Below are 17,618 nucleotides of genomic sequence, written 5' to 3'. Positions count from 1 at the left end.
AACGTGCTCAAGAAATATCTGCTTTTACTGTTCAAGATGGATTGTTTAACTACCTCGTCATCCCCTTCGGCCTATGTAACGCGGCTTCTTCATTCCAACGTATAATGAACGAGTTGACCCACAACTTGGAAGGAGTAGAAGCCTACCTTGACGACTTAGTGGTGTACAGTGACGAGTGGGAACAGCACTTGACGCGTCTCAGAGCATTGTTTGAGAGACTGGCGCACTACAACTTCACTGTTAACTTAGCTAAATGTAGTTTTGGTCAAGCCAAGATTACCTATCTAGGCTTTTGTATCGGCCAAGGTGAGGTTGCTCCTATTGAGGCTAAGGTTCGTGCAATTTCTGAATTTCCAGTGCCACAGGATAGGAAAGGAGTACAGAGATTGCTGGGTATGGCAGGATATTATCGCAGGTTCTGTCCAAACTTTTCTCAGATTGCAGCTCCTCTCACTGAGCTCACTAGTAGCAAAGTTCAGTTCACCTGGACTAGAGATTGTTCAGACTCGTTCAAAAGGTTGAAGTGCTTGCTATCCTCTGCTCCTGTGTTGAAGAGTCCTAATTTCAATCTTCCCTTCTTTTTACATATAGATGCTAGTGATTATGCAGTGGGCGCTGTGCTGCTCCAACAGTCAACATCCACTGATATTCTCCATCCTATATGTTACTATTCATCTAAGCTTAAACGACACCAGAAAAATTATGCCACTATTGAGAAAGAGGCTCTAGCTCTTGTGGTGTCCTTGGAACATTTTGACGTGTATTTGGGCACTTCCCCATTTAAAATTAACGTTTTTTTCAGACCACAATCCACTCACTTATATTAACACCATGAAAAGTAAAAATGCTAGGATCATGAGGTGGGCCCTCAGAATCCGACCTTATTCTATTAGTATAAAACACGTAAGTGGTCATTGTAATGTAATTGCTGACGCTCTGTCTCGTCCTTAATAATTATCAGTTACATTAAATTAACGTAATTTTAATGCCCAAATACCTTTTGTTACTTGCTATGTCAAATTCATTAAAGTAACTTATTCCCTCCAGCTCATATTAACTATATATACTCATGTCATGTCTAATTATTATATTTATGTATTCACAGTATTGTTGTGTGAGGAGGAGACAAGCTGAGTGTTGAGTGAGTAGTGTGGTGCGGGTGATGTACTGCGTGACGCAACACTGTCCTGTCGCAGACCCCCCCCCCCCCTCACTACACACCTTAAGCTGTTTCATACTCAGATGTTCATACTGCCTCGCATTCCACAACCACTACTTAAGAGTGGAATGCAGTCTCCTCTACTATGATCGAGCCTCAACGTGCCCTCCTTGTCAGCGCTATCCTGTCTCTACACTGATGTACATAACCACGAGTATGCAGAGAAACGATACTGTGTACTGCCCTAGTACTAGGGGCATATCCTAGTGACGGACGCTGTGAAATAGTAGAGGTGCTTGGCACAAAAGAGACTTTGATTAATATTTATATTAAATTGTATTGATATGAGTAATCAGTAATTATGTGAAAGACATTAATGCAACTCCTAGTGCGACCGTCTGTCGTGTTGGGGGGGGGGGTGTTGCAACCCCTGAATGGGATACAATGATTATTATGTATATATATAATGTATATTATCTTTTCATATAATTTTATATTGCTTATATTTGCGATAATAGCTAAATCGTAAATATATTGCTTTATATTCTTATTTGACTTATGTTGTTAGGATGTACATAATATCTGCTCAGTTCAAGTCTTGATTGTCAAACTACTGTAATTATCGCTTGTCACTCGTTATACTGCCGGCTTCTGAGCTGTGCTGTCCACGGGGCTATCACGTGATCGAGAGGGGGGGGTGTCCTCACCTCTCGTGAAGTATTGAGTCTGCTCTAGACTCGCTTGGTGGTTGGACAGATTGTCTGTCTCATTATTCTTGTTAGTTCTGTAGAACTCTGTTCACAGAACATTGTATAGACTTAGTGATTTTCGACGTTGTACTGAGGTTGTGTGTCGCTTAGACACTCTGAACATCTCAGGTCCTTAGCTATAGCTTCTGACCTAATTTTGTACTGGTTTCTGTGTATTGTCACAGTCAGGGTTTTTCCTATGCTGAACTTAGATTCAGTAGTATGGGAGTTTTGTATCTTTTGTGGAGGATCTGCTGATGGTCCCTACTTAGTGTCGTTATATTATCTCCTTGATCCTGATTGTGTCGCAGTCGCTTGTTATATGGCTATTGGGCTTAGCATTCTTTTCATTGTTCAAGCAGACTGTTCTGGTTGCCAGTCGGTCAAGAAGTTAGTTTATGTGAGGACTTTGTCAGTCACTTGTTTAAGTCTAGTCGAGTCGTGAGACATAGTGAACTACTTAGAGCACTTACACACATACACACTTACTTGTACATATTTGTAATATCTTATTAAATGTTAATGTACCAGACGGTACTTAAGAATTATAAATGTGATATGTGCTTTCAGCACAATAATATTGAACTCGAGAGATTGATTTTATTTTGATTGCTGTGATTAATTTAATTTGATAATATACCTCTAGACTTAATAAATTTATTAAATTTTGATTTCTCTAGTTAGTCGCCTACCAGTTGTAATCCTGAAGCACTATTGAATAATACTGAATTTTAATGGATAATTGGACAAGGATACTGACTACTTGTTACGAAAACCCAGTAACAGGCTGGATGCTAGAAGGGCAGTCCTTTCTAGTATTCACTGGAGATCTCTAAGCTTTTAGAATCGCGTTTTTTGTAACAAAACGTATACACTGATCAAGAGATTTATTATAAAAAACGTTTCGTCACGAGTGGCTTCTTAAACCATTCGTAACAAGACATTTTCTGAGAAATTGCTCTATGTATATGTGTCTTTTATATACAGCGTGTCAGTATTACTATATCAGATACACCAGTAAAAAAAAAAGGGTAGAAACAAGGAACGTTGTCGATAAAGAAAGTATTGTTAGTCTAAGGCATCTTTTCCTATAACATCACAAATACCTTAGGATTTACATTATGTTACTAGCACCAAAACAATCGCCTGTAAAAGAATGCTTCTCTAATTCTTCTGATGAAAGTTAAACCGAAATTTTCAATTGCAAAAACTAGCTGATGCATCCACATGAATCTTGGCGTTAAAGGTAAACACTCTGAAAACAAATTTTCTAGATCTTTTAAAATTTACAAAGGATCCTTATGATAGCAAGTGTGTTTTTTTCATCGTGTCCTGCATTTAACGCGCCACCTCGACGAACGTACGTACGTCATTATTTTTAACTGGGTTACTAGTAAGAGGCAAGTCGTAAACGAAGTAAAATATTACACTTTAAATTCCAAGAAACTAGAGAGCCTCTTAACTAGTGTGGATAACAATAGGGATCTCAGAACTGCCCCGCATAATGAAAAATTAAGTCACAAGATGACCCACTCATTGTAGCTGTTGGCCATTTGACCGAGGTCTCCCGCTGGTTAACTCTTTATACTAGGTAAGGTTAGGTAAGATTAGTCTGGAAACAGGACAAATACCTCCTGATCAACATGATCAACCAGTGGAGCTTCTGGCCGTATAATTGAGGCCTTCCACTTGCTTACCAGTCCACCTCTTTTCAAAATTAAACTAAACATCAATTTTGTCTTTTCGCTTTCACTAAATTATTCACATTGTTCTTCGTATGCGGATTCTGTACCGCAGCTAATTAATTTTGGTCTAACGTGCGGTCTATCTCTAAGCATTACAGATGACTTTCTTGAAGTTGTATTTATGAAGTGTTGTCGAAATTCACTCGAAAATTGTTTTTGTTGTTACACACACTCAAGAGTTTATCACATCATTTATATTTAACAACTAATTCACTGTTTGGAGCGGAAACTTGGGATAATGTTTCGGTCGATCGTGGACTATTGTCAAGTGGCGACTGGCGTTGATAATGGTCCAGGATGGACCAAAACGTCGTCTAAAGTTTCCTCTCTAAGTGTGAGTTATTTGTGGATTGTTCACTTACCGTATTGTGGGTTAATAGTTAACTGTTTTGTGGGTTGCAAATTGTTCCAGCCAGAGTATTGTAGGTTAATTGTCAATTCCATGCACGGTATTATATGTTAGCCTCAAATTGTTCCACTCACGGTATTGTGGGTAAATTGTGAATTGTTCCTGCCCGTGTATTATGCGCTGTGCATATTTCCATCCAAAGTGTCTCGAAATTTATTATTCACATAATCTATTTCATGGAGCCTTTTTCTTACTTTTCTTCACCTCCATCAGATGATACTTGTCTATAGTACGCCACCAAGGTGCTACTCTAAGTAAAAATACTCAGAATAATTCATAAGGTACACAGAAACAGGCTGTTCGAGAGGCGGTAAGCAGGTACACAAGGAAGTCAGGCAGCATTTCTTCAGTCTCAGAGTGGTTAAGAAGTATAATTACCTGGGAAACAAAAAGTGGTAAATACGGGATTTATACATGGCTTTAAGAATGGGTTCTATGAGGTAAGAGTGAACCTAGTAGTGACAGGTTATAGAGGAAGAGACGAGCTGAAATGTGAGGTGGGTGGGAGTGGTGTGGGATTGTTAGGTGTGGGGTGGCTGGGCGTGAGGTGAGTTAATTGGATGTAGTGTGGGATGGTTGGGTGTTGGGTGGTTCGGTGTGACGCGAATTGATTGGGTATGGTGTGGGATGGTTGAGTATTGGGTGTGAGGTAAGATGGTAGGGTGTGGTGTGGGGTAGTTGGGCCTGGAGTCTGGTGTTTGTGTATTGCAGGTGGTGTTTGGGGTGAAGTGAGGATCTTTGGTGTGATGTGGGGTGGAGCGAGGTTGTTGGGAGCAAAGTTGTTGAGTCTGGACATAAGAGGTTTGAGCACATGAGTCTGAGCAGAGGGGGTTGGACACAGGCGTCTGGACACAGGAGCCATTCCAGGGTTATTAAAAACCACGTATAGAGCCCCACTTCATAAAGGTGGTAACAAAGCAATGGCTAAAACCTTTAGATCGATAGCACTGACATCCCATTTTTCAAATTCTCTTAGTGAATTTTGAAAATTGAAATTTCTAAACATGGAATCACAGTAATTGCTCAGCCCATGGCAACATGGGCTTAGAGCAGGTGGCTGCCATCTTATGCATTTACTAAATCATTACATGGTCTTGGATGCACTGGAGGACAAAATGATGTTGATGTACTATATATACAATTTGCAAAAGCTTTTGACAAATATGATGACTGTGAGCTCTGGGGTGTAACAGTGTGGTCATACCACTTGATCTGTGTGAACCCCAGGGTGTAGCAATGATATGGTAGAAAGGACACAAGAGCAAAACACTAGGACATGTTTATTAGAAAACGTTTAGGTCCCGGGACCTGGATTCCTTCTTTGTGATCAAAGTGCCAGGATCGAAACATTTTCTGTCCTGGTGCTTGCTCACGTGTCTTTTTTAACCAGTTGTCGGTATCAGTTAAAAAATGTTTATACTAATGAAAGGTCATTCACACCACTACTGATTTACCTGAACATCAGGGTGTAGTAAGGAAAGATCACTCACATTTGTACTGAACTGTCTAAACACCGGGGTGTAGCAGTGAGGTCACTCACACCACTATTGATCTGTCCGAACCATAAGTTGCTCCAGTGCGAGGAGCAGCACAATATACTGATCTATACTCAGAACTTCGGTCAGGACAACGCAACATAGACTGTCCGGAAACATCGGCAGGAGGTGAGGTCTTTCTCCTTTGAGTCCCATTCTCTCTGCTAGGACTACCTCTCAGGTCTTCACAATGCATTGTAGTAGTATAAGATGGAATGGATTTACCAGGTCACTGGGTTACTTCTGAACACCGTTGAACCCATTGTTAGATGTCTTGTAAACTTGCATGACGATGTTTCATCAATAAGCCATACTACGGGCAAGGATAGAACCCGCAACTTAATCAATCAGATGTATTGGTTGCTTTCTGCTGGCGGTTGATAACAGCTGCACCTCCGTCTGTGTCGTGTCTGCTGGTGTTTGATAACAGCTGCATCTCTGTCTGTGTCGTGTCTGCTGTCTTTGGTCTTCAGGTTCAATGACTTGGTTGGTATTCTTTGTTATGAATATAATATAAATAATTTGGTTCAGATGAACAGGATAGTTGCTGTTTAGTTGAAAAGCTTAAGCGCTGCGTGACCCAGACTGGTTTAACGTATTTTCACGAAAGAAATGTTACAACTTCGTTGTATTATCAGTGATAAAGAGTTAACAACACTGTCGCTCAACGAACTGCCTTAAAACCTGGATAAGTTTACGTAATAATTATCTGTGTTTCTTATATGAGCATTCAGTTTTGTATTACAATTGCTATGCAAACTTTTTCCTAAATAATAAAATCAAAACTATTTCATAAGATTTTCCCTAAAATGATGCGCATATTATGCGCCACGTAATTATTTTTGTTTACACATAACATTGTCACAGTAGACATTAAAATTGACTACACACTAGACATATTAAACTTGACTTCTTTTTCCAAAAATCCTTGGAGGTGCCGGGGATTGAACCCGGGTCTTCTCACATGCGAAGCGAGCACTCTACCTCTGAGTTACACCCCCACTCCTTAGTAGTTCGCACGTTATATAATTTCAGCTTGGGAAGCTCTTCTGTAGTTTTAAATAATAATAATAATAATAATAATAATAATAATAATAATAATAATTATAATCTTTATTTCTACAAGTACGTGATACAGCTTATACAGACCCCCTTGTTATGCAGAGCATTTCTGGCAAATTAGGTTAATTTTGTTCCCAGGATGCGACCCACACCAGTCGACTAACACCAAGGTACATAACATACTTTTTTTTTGTTGCAGTTGTTTTGAAGACACAAATGTTAGAGGGATTTAGAATGCGATAATGTGACTTGTTACGTATCTCTGAAGGAAGACCTTTAAGTGCTTGCCCGACTTTATTCATTTATTTTTCCCCCTAAACTTAGTTTATAACCAACCGAACTTATAGATGGAACCCATGGCTGGCCAGTTTTAAAAACTCGCAGGCTAGTGCTCTGGCTGGCCATGGATTCGAACTCTCCGTTCGCCGAGTATTTACAAACGTGTCATTACAACTTCATAAAAAAACATACCTGGAGAGGATTTCGGGGGTCAACGCCCCCGCGGCCCGGTCTGAGACCAGGTTTCGTAGTGGATCAGGGTCTGGCCGCACGCAAACTGACGTACGAATCACAGCCCGGCTGGTCAGGCACTGACTTTAGGTGCCTGTCCAGTGTCTTCTTGAAGACAGCCAGGGGTCTATTGGTAATCCCCCTTATGTAAGCTGGGAGGCAGCTGAATAGTCTTGGGCCCCAGACTCTTACTGTGTTGTCTCTCAGTGTACTCGTGGCTCCCCTGTTTTTCATTGGGGGAATGTTGCATCTCCTGCCAAGTTTTTTGCATAAGAAGGAGCACTGTGGCAGGCCTACTGGCCTATTCAGTTTTAATTTGAGAATGCCTTATCCGATCGGTTTCCACTTTTCAACGTTGATTTATTGAAGAGGGAGGAAGGTTCATAAAAGTATTGACATGTGCAGGTGCACCATGATCAGTGTTATACGGGGACACTTCTCGGATTATGTGGCTACATGAATGCTTCTGGTGTTTAGGGATTACTGTATCCTTGACTGGTAGTAAACGGTAGACGTGTAGCCTTGACGACCCTCGTGAAGGCGATAGGTTTTAAACCTAATTAAATAATCAACCGTAAATATATATATACGAACACAACGAAATGAATACATTACGTGATATACTGTAATACTAACTGAATAGAAGCTGAACTATGATAGCTTCGGTATCTTAATTGATGGTAAATTATTTTTCGTTAATTTTAGTTCGGTTACATTAGGTTGATAAGTTAGCCATATTGTCAGATTATTTTTGTACTCCTTTAATAAGCAGATTCCATTTTACTAATGCATCAGAGAAAATTTTGGTAAATACATATATATATATTTTTAGTCAGTTTGACTTCTTTGACGGACAATTGAAAAAAATAGTTGACTGTAACTATAGTTTCTTCGAAGATTGGTGCAGTTGGTGAGTGGAAGGTGACTTCCTCTCTCCTCATTATGTTATATGCAAATGAAACGGAAGTGTGTTAAATGTTTTGTACTCTGCCAAGAACTCTATTGTGTTTGTCTTTTAATTCTCTTTATAGATGAATGGTTCAGAGAACCGACATGTTGATAAATTAGACACATGTGTAACTCTTGGGTATCTTTATTGAGGAAACGTTTCGCCACACAGTGGCTTCATCAGTCCATACAAAGGAGAATCTTGAAGAATAGGAGGAGAATGAGGTAATCAGTCCCTCAACCTTGAGTCGATGTGGTCAGTCCATCAATCTTGAATAGAATACGGCATACGTGCTGAGAAGGAGCTTATAAACCGTTGGCAGGAGAGGTGAAGCAGTCAGAGGCAGTGTAACACTTATTCAATGTTGAAGTAGGTCGTGCCCAAGAATTAGGCAAGCGAAGAATTCCCAAGTACACTGCCTCTGACTGCTTCACCTCTCCTGCCAACGGTTTATAAGCTCCTTCTCAACACGTATGCCGTATTCTATTCAAGATTGATGGACTGACCACATCGACTCAAGGTTGAGGGACTGATTACCTCATTCTCCTCCTATTCTTCAAGATTCTCCTTTGTATGGACTGATGAAGCCACTGTGTGGCGAAACGTTTCCTCAATAAAGATACCCAAGAGTTGCACATGTGTCTAATTTATCAATTCTCTTTATCCCCAAGGTGGATACCTGTAATTGGATGAAGTTTTTCCTTTTATTTCCTTCTCTAAAGTTTCGTCTTTATTGTATTCATAATTATACAACTCACTCTTAATTAAGATTCTTGGAATGAATCTTATTACGTGTAGTGAGGAGTGTAACTGTGAGTGTAGTGATAAGTGTAACGATGAGTGTAATAGTTGCGTATTTGTGTATCGGTGTTTAAGTGTCACGATGAGTGTTTTTTTGTGTAAGTGTGGTGGTGTAGGTATAGTAGTGTGAATGAGGTGGTATGCGTGTAGTGGTGTAACTGTACTGGTGTAAGTAATGTGAGTGAGGCGGTGTTAGTAGCCACTCCCACGTGAGCCTCACCTAGCAACCAGATGGCATGCTGGTAAACACGCAGTACACGCCAGGCTGGAAGATGATTGTTGCCTCCACGTGGTGGTGTTGATGGTAGTGGATGATGATTGTTGGCTCCACGTGATGGTGTTGATGGTGGTGGATGATGATTGTTGGCTCCACGTGATGGTGTTGATGGTGGTGGATGATGATTGTTGGCTCCACGTGATGGTGTTGATGGTGGTGGATGATGATTGTTGGCTCCACGTGGAGATGTTAATGGTAGTGGATTATGATGACTGTGTCGGGTTCTTCTTAGGTGGAGTGATGGTGATTGAAACACACTGTAGGCTGTTATACAGGCTGATATATTGGGTAAATGCTGAAAAATGTTGCCTCCACGTGAGATGTTGTTGGTGAATGATGATTATTACCTATACGTGAGGTGATTGGTTCTAGTGGATGATGATTATTGCCTGCAAGTGAGATGGTGGTGTATATATATATATATATATATATATGTATATATATATATATATATATATATATATATATATATATATATATATATATATATATATATATATATATATATATATATATATATATATATATATATATATATATGGGAATTTTCTTTCTTTTTGGGTCACCCTGCCTCGGTGGGAGATGGCCGACCGGGTTGTTTTTCTCGTGAAAGCAGTGGTGGTCGTTGGTGAGGTGATGGTGGTTCTCATGGTGGTAGTAATGTTAGTAGTGGTAATGTGGTGGTGGTAGTGTGTTAGCGGTGATAATGTTAGTGGTGGTAGTGTGTTAGTAATGGTAATGTGGTGATGGTGGTAGTGTTAGTGGTGGTAATGTAATGGTTGTAATATTTATGGTGGCAGTGTGTTTGTGGTGGTAGTGTGTTAGTGGTGGTAGTGTGTTAGTGGTGGTAATGTGGTGGCAGGGTGACGTGACTTGCTCACGCTGAACCAACACAAAAGAAATCGCATCAACATTTTTGCGTTGTTATTTTTCTTCACGACAAATTTGCATGCAATGCGGTTTATCTTGACTCACGTAATTAGCTTCACACAGTGACAACCTCACCTGGCTGCCTCTTGCCTCACCTGATTGCCTCTTGCCTCACCTGGTTGCCTGCCCCCTCACCTTCCCGCTTCTTGCCTCACCTCGCTGCCTCCTTTGTCTCCAAGTTGCCTCTTGCCTCTCCTGGCTGTTTCTTGCCTCACCTGGCTGCCGCCTGCCTAATCAAGCTGTCTCCTACTGCAACTGGTCGTCTCCTACTGCAACTGGTCGTCTCCTACTACACCTGGTCGTCTCCTACTACACTTATAAGCTTTTTACATATGTTTTTAATTCTGAAGTTCGTGTTATGCTATTCCTATAGCGAGGCTTTATTTCGGTATGTGTTTGTACAAATCAGTGCAATATTCTGAAATTTATACAAAAATATTTAACTCGGGATTTTACAGTATAAATCAATGCAGTATTCTGGAATTATTGTACAGTTGTTAAGGATTCCATCACACATTGGATTACTCCTTCATGATAAAGTTGATATGTTAGCCAAGAAAGTACCGTGAAAGAGAATGAAGAATATAACTTTGGTGTATCTGTGTCTAGCATCAGGAATAATATTAGGAGAGAAGTAAATAACGAAACAGTATTATAGGAATGTAGTTAGAAGCCTGAGTAGATTTATAACTCTCTATGATAAGATGACCGTAGATAAAGACGTTTATGGTGCAACTTGTAATGTGAAAAGGCTGAGAGATGTAGTTGCCAGGCTTAGGGTTGGTTACAAGCACTCCTGGCAATTTGGGAAACACACAGATTATGACCAAACCAAATGCAAGTATGTTACCATCCCTGTGGTCACTTATGTGCTTAATTGTCCACTTATTGAGGAATACAGAGGTAGACAGTATAATAGCCTATGTGATATGCCAAGATATCTTATTAGTGAAAATACGATACCAGATATATTAAGCAAATTTCCTAAATTTACTTGTAAGAGATAGATGAACTGTAGATATAAATTAAAGACGTACTCCTGTAAACCCTTTTGGGGCCTAGTTCCTAGGCCTTTTGTGCATCCATATGCTCTTGCGCTGCCATCCACAAGATAGATATGGGGCTCACAATAAACTAGCCACTTCAGTAGCAAAAATCTAACATCTGAAGGCCTCTGTGTCTACAGAGTTACATAACACTTTAATGAATTTACCATTTATGTTGCAAGCTCAAATATAATTCAATATAAGAAACGACTGTGCAGTAGACAGATACTACACTTGATAAAGCTTTGTTAAGAGTGAAAGACAATCTCTAAAGATTTGCTCTAAATCGTGTCTTACTATATTCGTGTGTAAGACTTTCCTCTCATACGTAAGAAATACTTAAATACTTAGGTAATTGTGTCTGACTACTCTGATATTTCTCGGAACTTCAAAATTCAGCTCACTTAAATATTGTCCAAAGCGTGTAACAAAGTTGTACGGGGAGCTTACTTGCCCCACTAGGAATGTAAATTAATTTTATTGCTCAAGGGTGTGTCATTATGTCGATTTCACAATACATGTCACACTGTGGTTTGCGCAGGAATCATGTATGAGAAATATGGTAATAGACACGCTATAATGGTCACATATGAAAAGCAGGGTCGTGCAAATCGCTTGCTAGTCCTACAAATAAATAATTCTGTAGATGGGGCTGAAACTACATGCTATAAGGTGGAATTTATACAAGTCTAGGATATGCTAGTAAATTGTGTCGATGTATTAGGAATGGCATAGGTAACTGTTACAGGAATTGCAAAAATTTGATCTTAATATCTGTGTCATCATTGTGGGCTAGAGGGAGTTGAGACTAGTGAGAGAGCCTTCCGCTTTCCTATCATACCGTCAATTGTCCATCACTGGGCAATCAGGAACTTAGAGTATCTTATTTTCTAAATTATTTGTACGTATTTAAATTATTCCTTAAGAATGATTTTTTATGCTAAAAGTAACTCTCTTTTTGTGTTCATATCAACTACATTATATTTTTTCTTGCATTATATATATGTATATATATATATATATATATATATATATATATATATATATATATATATATATATATATATATATATATATATATATATATATATATATATTAAATCTTACATATTTTATTGTATATTTATTGCAGTCTTTATATTTAAGCTGCGATGACTGTCTTCTCACCTGGCACTTCTTGTTTTAGATTTCTCTCTCTCTGTCTCACACTCACAATGGAAAATAAGAAGGCTCACTACTAGAGTGAGGAGGCAAAGAAAGGAAAGGAAGGTACCATGAAAAATCTAAATGATCTTAACGCATGGAAGATTGAGAAAGGAGAATACTGACCATGTGTATACTTCTGTAAGATACATACACAAACACACACACAAACAAACAAACATTATCTCTCTCAATCCACAGCAGGATTCGAACCTGCGCACTCTGCATAAAAGTACACAGAACTTTTGCCACACGGTGTATACTCGTAGTGCAGTCACACGGTACGGACACAGTTGAGACAGCACGGTCACACAGTACAGACACGCAGTACGATTACACAGTATAGCCACAAAGTATGGGCACAGACACAGTACAGAGAGACAGTACATAGTGCGTATCAATAGGTACCTCGGGTTGTGCTCTGAAATTTATTATGCTATAGTAAAAGCATGGTGAAGGCAAGCAGAAGGGGAAGGATAACAAGGAGGAGAGAAGAGTGAGAGACAGGGGTAAAATAGAAGCAGTTCCGGAAGCCAAAAATCCTAGATACTTTTTTTAATTGACAAACAAGATTAGATACATCTATATGATAGCTACATAGTGGAAACGATAGCAAGATATGTATTCTTGTCAGATTTCATCACACAAGATGGTGCTCATGCAAGGTACCGAAGTGTGCTAGCCAGAGCTGGGAAACTAGAGAACAGGAGAGGAAGGAGAAAGAGGAGGAGGGGTTAGATCATGGGAGTAATCGACGACAGGATGAAATAACACGAATAAGATAGGAATGACGAAAGGAAAGGAAGTGCAAGGGGAAGGAGAATAACATGAGGAGAGGAGAGACAGGTAGGAGGAAGGAAGCGGAGATGGGGTGAGGAAAAGAGGGGAGCAGGCGAGGAAGAGAGGGGAGGGGTGATTATTAAGAGGTGACAAATACCTCCTGTCAGCTGTGATTAATAGCTCAGAGACCATTAAGGCTTAACAGTGAACACGACTCACAGCTGGTGACGAGCAGTGTCTCTCCTTCACCCTCTACCTCCCTCACATTCGACCTCTCCCCACACATTCGACCGCATTCCTCACCCTGGCTTATTCCCTCACATTGGACCTCTCCCCTCACCTTGGACATCACCCTAGACCACTTCCCTCACCCTAGACTTCACCCTGGACTTCACCCTAGACTTCACTCGGGACTTCACTCTGGACTTCATCCTGGACTTCACCCTGGACTTCACTCTGGACTTCACCCTGGACTTTACCATAGATTTCACCCTGGACTTCACTCTGGACTTCACTTTGGACTTCACTCTGGACTTTACCCTGGACTTTACCCTGGACTTCACTCTGGACTTCACTCTGGACTTTACCCTGGACTTCACTCTGGACTTCATCTTGGACTTCACTCTGGACTCCACGCTGGACTTCACCCTGGGCTTCACTCTTAACTTCACCCTGGACTTCACCATGGACTTCACTCTGGACTTCACCCTGGACTTCACCCTGGACTTCACACTGGACTTCACCCTAGACTTCGCTCTGGACTTCATCCTGGATTTCACTCTGGACTTCACTCTGGACTTCACCCTGGACTTCACCATAGACTTCACCCTGTACTTCACTCTGGACTTCACTCTGGACTTCACCCTGGACTTCACTCTGGACTTCACCCTGGACTTCACTCTGGACTTCACCTTGGACTTCACTCTGGACTTCACCCTGGGCTTCACTCTTAACTTCACCCTGGACTTCACCCTGGATTTCATCCTGGACTTCACCCTGAACATCACTCTGGACTTCACCCTGGACTTCACTCATCAGACTTGCTTTTTAATTATCGGAAACTCCCCATAATTAATTAAGTAGACAAGAGTTGTATGTATGAATGGGCTTCGTACCGAGCACGGTAGTGAACACCTACAGTGAGGATCCAGGTTCACAGCACCGCGGTGAACACCTACAGTGAGGATCCTGGTTCACAGCATGGCAGTGAACACCTACAGTGAGGATCCAGGTTCACAGCACGGCAGTGAACACCTACAGAGAGGATCCAGGTTCACAGCATGGCAGTGAACACCTACAGTGAGGATCCAGGTTCACAGCACGGCAGTGAACACCTACAGAGAGGATCCAGGTTCACAGCATGGCAGTGAACACCTACAGAGAGGATCCAGGTTCACAGCACGACAGTGAACACCTACAGTGAGGATCCAGGTTCACAGCACGACAGTGAACACCTACAGTGAAGATCCAGGTTCACAGCACGGCAGTGAACACCTACAGTGAGGATCCAGGTTCACAGCACGACAGTGAACACCTACAGTGAGGATCCAGGTTCACAGCACGGCAGTGAACACCTACAGTGAGGATCCAGGTTCACAGCACGACAATGAACACCTACAGTGAGGATCCAGGTTCACAGCACGACAGTGAACACCTACAGTGAGGATCCAGATTCACAGCACGGCAGTGAACACCTACAGTGAGGATCCAGGTTCACAGCACGGCAGTGAACACCTACAGTGAGGATCCAGGTTCACAGCACGACAGTGAACACCTACAGTGAGGATCCAGGTTCACAGCACGACAGTGAACACCTACAGTGAGGATCCAGGTTCACAGCACGGCAGTGAACACCTACAGTGAGGATCCAGGTTCACAGCACGGCAGTGAACACCTACAGTGAGGATCCAGGTTCACAGCACGGCAGTGAACACCTACAGTGAGGATCCAGGTTCACAGCACGGCAGTGAACACCTACAGTGAGGATCCAGGTTCACAGCACGACAGTGAACACCTACAGTGAGGATCCAGGTTCACAGCACGACAGTGAACGCCTACAGTGAGGATCCAGGTTCACAGCACGGCAGTGAACGCCTACAGTGAGGATCCAGGTTCACAGCATGGCAGTGAACACCTACAGTGAGGATCCAGGTTCACAGCATGGCAGTGAACACCTACAGTGAGGATCCAGGTTCACAGCACGACAGTGAACACCTACAGTGAGGATCCAGGTTCACAGCACGACAGTGAACACCTACAGTGAGGATCCAGGTTCACAGCACGGCAGTGAACACCTACAGTGAGGATCCAGGTTCACAGCATGGCAGTGAACACCTACAGTGAGGATCCAGGTTCACAGCACGACAGTGAACACCTACAGTGAGGATCCAGGTTCACAGCACGACAGTGAACACCTACAGTGAGGATCCAGGTTCACAGCATGGCAGTGAACACCTACAGTGAGGATCCAGGTTCACAGCACGACAGTGAACACCTACAGTGAGGATCCAGGTTCACAGCACGGCAGTGAACACCTACAGTGAGGATCCAGGTTCACAGCACGACAGTGAACACCTACAGTGAGGATCCAGGTTCACAGCACGACAGTGAACACCTACAGTGAGGATCCAGGTTCACAGCACGACAGTGAACACCTACAGTGAGGATCCAGGTTCACAGCACGACAGTGAACACCTACAGTGAGGATCCAGGTTCACAGCACGACAGTGAACACCTACAGTGAGGATCCAGGTTCACAGCACGACAGTGAACACCTACCTAATCCACTATGCCCAGAATGGTGGATTAATAAATATACAAATTATCCCTTTTTTTATTGAAATGGAACATACTGTTATTTCCAATCAAATTATAACTTTTGTATTCAATATATTATAAACATAGTTGACTCCCTAATTTGCTTTGTTGTTGTTGTGGATATTATTATTATTATTATTATTATTATTATTATTATTATTATTATGGAAAGGCGCTAAATCCGTAGGAGTCATTCATCTTCTGGGGAATGGGAGGTAATTAGGTTTGATTTTAAGAAGTGGAGAGAAGCTCAAGTTTTAGGCTTCTAGAGACTTGTCTCTCTCTTAGGGTTAATTTAAAGTAAGACTGACAGTCACCCTTCCTTATAATGCTATAATCATATTTTAGAATGCAACAAGATCACAGTAAACAGCTGATATCACAATATGCAAAACAACCACCGTGAAAAAATAGCTTCCAAGTGCTTTCGCGACTTCTCTCATTATCAGGTCCTTGATAATATACGAAATCACGAAATCGCTTGAAAGCTCACTATTTTTTCACATTGGTTATTTTGCATATTTTACAATGTTTATGCTACCTAACACTTGTATGTGAAAAAAAAAAATTCAGCTATCAGGATAAGTCTAAAATTTGTTTCACCCACTTTTTATTGTAATTTTTGGTACTGAAGTGTGTATGGGTAGCCTGCTTCTCATTAGATATATGTTCTACTAGAATGATTCGGGTCAGTTCTAAAAATGATAGTCACAGATGCCTATGAAGTTAGAAAACTTAAGTTTGAAAACTGATGCAACATACATTGAATTAATCCAAAATAAAATGTGCTGTATACCTGTGCTATACCCGTAGTTACGTAAGCTAAATGAAAATCTATTTTTTTTTTCAAGAATTCCGCTTTTCAGAGTCAGTCTTCTGAAGCTTCTATATGTAATACCAATAAATCCCTGTTTTTGACTACTGTCTTTCTCCAGCTAACGGAAATTTATATATTTTAGCCACTTGTTAGCTGATGTTATATCGCGTCAATTCCTTGAACAAATATTCAGAATTTGTTTAACCTTGTTGTTGTATTAATGTTGGGTAGAATTACCGACAGTATGTTAGATATAAGGACACAAGTGCATCTAATGTGATATTTAATTTTGGCAACGTTTCGCTCTCCAGGAGCGAAACGTTGCAAAAATTAAATGTCAAGCCGTTGAAACTTGTCACTAAAGTTGTCAAACCGTTGAAACTTGTACACTAAAGGCTCGTTAATGGCTTTTCCATTTCTTTCAGAATACTTCTTGTGAATGTTGACCTTTAACAACTCAAAATTTTCAGCACCTGATCTGGAATAATCGTGACCCAACTGTATTTGTCAAATAAATTATTTGTTTGTTATATCATTATTTTAATTGTTGTCCCGAATACTTCAAGGAAGACCTGACTTGCTTTTACTGTGATCATTAGACTTTTTTTTATCTATTTAATAACGAAAATAATGAAAACGACTTCTATAATCTTCAAAGTATACACTTGAGATACCCAGAAATGTGTAAAGCCACTAATTAATGACTAACTACCTGAGTAAACAACGGAAGCTCTGAGAATTTTGATGTAAGTCAGGGTCGACGCACTGCATCGTGGTCTGTTTGCATGTCAATATATAATCTTGCTTTTATGTATTAACTGGTGTTAAG

The 17,618-nt window shown here is 40.8% G+C and overlaps 1 protein-coding gene and 1 non-coding gene across 2 annotated transcripts in view; one reads left to right on the top strand and one right to left on the bottom strand.

The window, feature by feature from the left end:
• Window positions 1-17,618, top strand: part of LOC128696255 (fibrous sheath CABYR-binding protein-like) — a 71,885-nt gene that overhangs the window by 9,326 nt on the left and 44,941 nt on the right. The window lies entirely within an intron of this gene.
• On the bottom strand, window positions 6,527-6,598 carry TRNAA-CGC (transfer RNA alanine (anticodon CGC)). Its single transcript has one exon. It is a non-coding gene; the product is annotated as a tRNA-Ala (tRNA).

This window comes from Cherax quadricarinatus, chromosome 39 (genome assembly GCF_038502225.1).
Source record: "Cherax quadricarinatus isolate ZL_2023a chromosome 39, ASM3850222v1, whole genome shotgun sequence".
Classification (NCBI taxonomy): Eukaryota; Metazoa; Arthropoda; class Malacostraca; order Decapoda; family Parastacidae; genus Cherax; species Cherax quadricarinatus.
Note: the sequence above shows the minus strand (reverse complement) of the source record. Positions and strands in the feature narration are given on the sequence as shown.